Here is a 6,192-nt window from a genome sequence, read left to right as displayed (position 1 = left end):
CAATGTCTATAAATCAAACACATAGTCAACTGCCCACACAATCCCAATTAAGAGGTAAGAGGAAAGCTAAATCGAAGGATGTTGACATCGTTAGCGGGTTAAACAATGTAGCAGATAAGTTTATTGATAAATTGGCTACACAGTTAGACAAGTTGGAGAAGTCTGATATCAACTATCCACAATACTTAGCTATGGAGCTTGACAGGTTAGGATTCCCTATTACTGACAATCTCAAAATTTCTAAGACAATAAGATCGGATCCATCGAACTTTGAGGTTTTCAAGATTATTAAAACCGATGCACAGAAGATTAAATTTGCTTATGGATTTTTGGATAACTAAATTAGTATTTTTGTGGATTATATATTTATGGATATGTCTGAGAGGATGACAACTATGAACAATTGGAATTGAAACTTATGGACATATATTGTAACGTATTGGATGTTGGTTTCTAATTATGCATGTACGGATAATTTTATTATTATGTGTTATGTTTTAGAATATTAACATGCACTTTATTGATTTGGTTAGTTGTTATTTTGTTTAATAATATTACTATATTATATTGTCATTTATTATTATATGCAGGAATATTGAATGGCAAAGAGAAGGGTTTATGTTATGTTTAAAGGTAGACAAGCAGGGATATATAATTCTTGGTCTGAATGTCATTAACAAGTGCAAGGATTTACGAATAATTTATATCAAGCCTATAATACAATTGAAGAAGCTGAAATTGCATATATTGAGTTTGTAGAACAAACAATGAGGAATCGTAATGAAGTAAATCCAATACAAAATACCACTACCGTACATACACGTGCTCAATTTCACAACGAGTGGGGTAATGGTTTTGTATTTGGTTGTTTATTTGGCTTACTATCAATGGGTTTATTTAATTATTTCTTATATAATTAGATTATCCTTGTAAAATCCAATATATATATATGGATGCCATACTTGTTAAAAGTGCAACTACATGTGACATTTATTTATATATCAATATATCTATATGTATGAATTGAAGATGGATATTTTTATGCTATCAACAAGTTCTTAATTAAATATTATGTCAATTTTTTTTATTTGTATTTAATTGTTATTCATGATTAGTAATTTTATTTTAATTGGTTTTGAAAACAATATTTTAAGTAGTTTATGGGTGTTAAAAAAAAATTACAAATGTATTATAAATATCATTAAATTATTTTTATTATTAATTAATTGAACATATAAATATCTATACAAAAAATATTAAATATAATTAATAATAAAACTTTAATTAAATATAATATTTAATTTTTTTGTAAATATAAATATAATTTTAAATCTTTTCATATTTAACAAAATAAAAATTATAATTACAAAATAGTCCAATCCAGTCCGATCCTGCACCAAACATGGGACAACTAGTCCACCATTCAGTCCAAAACTATGCCAAACACAGTACTGTACTATTTGATCCTGTCCGATCCGAACCTATCCTGTCCGATTCCGTCTGATCTGGATCTATCCTGCGTACCAAACACCCCCTAAAAGACATTAGGCAATAGTTGAGAAACACACGTTAGGCATCATCATGAAAAATCTGAGTCTAAGACCGCGTGTATATTCCCCTTGTCGAAAGGATTTGAGTTGTCTACCTTTTTTTTTCTTTTTTCCTTTTTTTTTAAAATTTTTATTTATCCTTTTCTATGCTTGAGTTCTCATTCTAATACTTCATTTCATAATCATTTAATCAAATGGTTAAATAAAAAACATGTTATTTGATATAGCACATAATAATTACATGACCACTTCAATTCATTTTTCATACGATTACTAAAGTCTTTTTTTTTTCCTTTTTTTTTTCCTGTTAAAAACACACACACACACACACACACATGAGTTTGAGTTTAAACATATAAAAATAATATGTTGAACAAAAATTTATTAATATATCGTTCAAAAATATTTTTTAATAATATCTTGATTAATGAAAATTAATTATTGTTTTTAATAAATAATATATATATATATATATATATATATATATATTTATCATCTACAATAATTTCATTGCACATCAATGTTTTGAACCCACAGTTTTTTAATTGTGGCTTACAAACTGAGTTTTTCTCACTTGACAAACAATTTTATATAAATGGTCAATTTTTTACATCACTATAAATTTTTATTAAAAATTAATTTTGTTTTTATTTAGTTATTTTTATTTATCTCCATAGGCCCACTTGGTTTTACATAGTAATCCATTAAAATTTTTTAACTTTTCAAAACTAAAACTCTAATATGGGAAGGTAAACCTTTAGGTGGTGTTTGATACACAGGATAGATTCGGATCGGACAGGATAGGTTTGGATCGGACAAGATCGGAAAGGATAGAAAAGTGCAGTCCTGTGTTTGATATAGCTCCGGACTAAATGGTAGACTAGTTGTCCTATATTTGGTGTATGATCGAACTGGATTGGACTATTTTGTAATTATTTAAAATAATTATTTTTAAAAATGAAAAAATAAATCGTATATTTATATTTATAAAAAAATATTATATTTAGTTGAGGTTGTAAATTTGTATAATTATATTTACATACGGAATTTTAATTTTTTTTTTACACTCGCAAATTATATTAATATATTCAATGTACTCAAGTTCTTTTTATTAAAAAAATAAAATATTTCATTGTTTTACTTAATTAATTTCTAAATAATATTATGATCAATCCTTTCAATTCTTTTTGTTTTTCTTAATATTATTTCTTTTGATGATGGAAGACTCGTGACAAGTATAGAAAACAGGAAAAAAAAACAAAAAATAGAAAAGTTGCTAGTTTTTCAGCCTTTTTTTTTTTTTTTTTGGGTATACACATCTTAATTTGGTTTAACGAAAATTCTTTTATTTTATTTTTTTATTTTCTGATCATCAAGTATGGACCATTTTTGTAAATGTGGGAAAGCCAAAACGATTCCAAAATTAAAAATACATATATTGCATTTTGCACAAACTTTAAATGCACCAGTAAAACAAATCTTGCATCTTATTGTACATTAAGTTCACATTACAAAGTATCTACACTAATGTTTTTGCATTGTAAAGGAAACAGAAAGTGGAAAACTCAATAATTAGATATCTGTACAACTTTCTTTTCAATTTTCTTTATGTTTTATGTTTGCTTTTCTCCATCTCATGGCAACAGACCCTCTGTGACTCAAGTCAATGATCTTCTCCAAAAGGAAGTGCCTTTTCTATTCCACAGAAGTCTCTTGTTAGATATCAATACTCATTCTCACATAAACAAATTTAGGGGCTATAAATTAATATACTCAAAAGTCAAAGACAAAGAAATGTGGTCAGCTACAATATATACATAGAAATGCTTTATAAGAGGAGGAATCAAAATGATAAATGATTGGAAAAAAGATTATGCGAAATGCAAATTGGCCAAAACAAGACTAGCTAGTGTCATGTCAACTATCTGCTCTTTCAAAGTCTCTGCTCTCTTCAAAGTTTGAGACACATGAAGAAAGCACACTAAGTTTTCCATGATCCTAAGCATGCAAGTGGTAAAAATACTGAGCAATAAGAACAACATAAAAATACAAACTTCTTGATTTTCTAGCCCAAAAACTAAAACCACAAAACACTAAAACTAGAGATTAATTATCTTAGAAGACAATGAGCAGTACAATCACTAGATTGATTATCTTAGAAAACAATGAGCAATACCACACAGAAAATTACCCATCATTTTGAAATTAACAACTAATTTGGCAGCCTCTGTATTTGTTGATTTGCACAATACATTGAAAGATGCTGAAACTGGTTTTGAAAAAGCCATTGAAGAAAGGCATCTGAAACAAAATAGGATTTCTAAGTTGGATGCTAATGTAAAAGTGTTACAAAATTCACGTAGTGAGCTGAGGCTCAAGCTAGAGAATTACCAAGCTAAAGAGGATAAGCTAAAGGAAAGAGAGAAAGAAGTTTCATCATTTCTCAATTCCATAACTAGGAAAGAACAAGGTCAGCCTTCCTTTCTTATATGGTTTTTAATCTTCCATTTTGTTTATCTGTGTGTAGGGGTTCTGATGAGTTTTTATTTATTTTTATTTTTAAATTTTTGTTACTTCAGAAGCAGAACTCCCTCTCTTATCAGCATCCCAACTCAAAGCCCTTTTTCACAAGATCAATGGGATGCAGATCTCCAAAGCAAACACATGACTATCACCTGACTATCACCATCATCTAATTCTAATTCTTTGCACACAAACATTACCCAAATTAGTTCTAATTCTTAAACCAACATCACAAACAGAATTAATCTACCCAATGCATGATAAGCATCACATCAATGATAGGCAAAAACAGAACACTTACCTTCCACACCCGATGCTTTAGCTCTAGTTTAAGCCTCCAAAATCAAGCCTTCTTCCTCTTAAATATCAAATCAAGCCTTCACTTTATAGATCGAAGCTTGTTTTGTAGATTAACAAATGACATTTCCCAAAAAACTTTCATAATTTTTCACCTAAAAAAATGACATAAAAAAACAAAAAAGAAGAAGAAGATGATGATGATGGAAGATCGATCAATGAAGCAGAAGAAGAAGAGGAATGCAAAAGAAGAAGAAGAACTCATCGGCCAGAGATGCTTTGAAGGGGATGGTCAGCTTGGAGATGCGAGATTGGAGATGCTTCGAAGGGGACGGCCAGAGATGCTTCGAAGAGAGCTCATTCAGAAAAAGTGACCCAGTCTCTAGATGGGTCAGATCTATCTCCTTCATTTGGGATAAAATAACCAATGGGACAAATCTGTCCCCCTCCCATTTTTGCTTTCCAAACACCGGACTGGGACTGTGTCCTGTCCTAACCTGCGCAATCCTGCTCAACAAACATGGCCTTAAGGGTAACCAATTAATTTACCATATAAGCATGTAGGTCCCATTTTTAATTTCCACATCAATTTGTCTCTCAAGATATATTGGGTGATATCACACGAGAGATCATTTTTGTATATATAAATACATATATATATATATATATAAATATATATAATTAGGATCAAATAAGGTTCTTAATATGATGAATAAAATAAGATCTTCTTTTTTTAAGTCTTAAAATTGCATAAAGAATTGAAATTTTAAATTATATTTATTAATTATTGGGACTCGATAGGATTCATTTTTTTCTAAATTGGATTTTAATATGTTACTAAATCTATATTTAAATTTTAAATTCTAACTTTTGACATAATGCAATAATTATAAAAAGTGGGCTTTACTTTATTAAAATAAAGTGGATTTGACTTGAGTCTAACTATATATATATATGTAATGTTATAAGCATCAAATTATTTACCAAATAATATGTATCAATATATATTATTAATGAAATATTGATATATCTTATAAATAAGTGAACGTTTAAATGGATAAATTATAAAAATAATTAAATATTATTAAATTATTTATTAAATAAATATGATAACAATTTTAATGATTATAATATTATTGTATATATACAATAGTTTTATATGAAGGATGTTTACAATATGGTGGACGATTATGATTGCATTCAAACTCCATTCTAATATGGATATTGATGTCAATTTATAATGGAAGACTCGAAAATTTGGTAAAAGTAAGAAATTATCACAACTTTATTTAAGATTTTAGTTTTGAATTGTGAATTGAAACTTTACAATAGGATGACGGACATGATAACGTGGTAGTTAAACACATGGCATGATTGATGGATCAGGTGTATCAGATGTAATCCTTTTCCCACCTTTTCCATGACCAAAGTAGTATTGAGTACCAAAACCCACCATTGAAGGTTTAATTATTTATTTATGAATCCAACATAAATACAAAAAGCTTAATTTTATATGTGCCATGCCTTGCAGCCAATATATATAGCTCAGGATTCTGGCTTGCGAATTTTGGATATGTGCGATTCCTAGTTACTTTCAAATATTCTTAACGTGCATTAATGTAACTTTCAATGAATTATTTATGAAGAATTAGAGAATAATTTAATAAAATTTGTAATTCTGATTGATACTTTTCATTAAGGAATATTGTGGTATTTGTACAGAGGAGTTAGACCACTCATAAGGTAGGATATAAAGGACCTTTAAGAAGTTTCTATATATAGATGTAAATACAAAAGTAAACCTTTGTTAGAAGTCAAATAA

Source organism: Ziziphus jujuba, chromosome 12, assembly GCF_031755915.1.
Source record: "Ziziphus jujuba cultivar Dongzao chromosome 12, ASM3175591v1".
Taxonomy (NCBI): Eukaryota; Viridiplantae; Streptophyta; class Magnoliopsida; order Rosales; family Rhamnaceae; genus Ziziphus; species Ziziphus jujuba.
Note: the sequence above shows the minus strand (reverse complement) of the source record.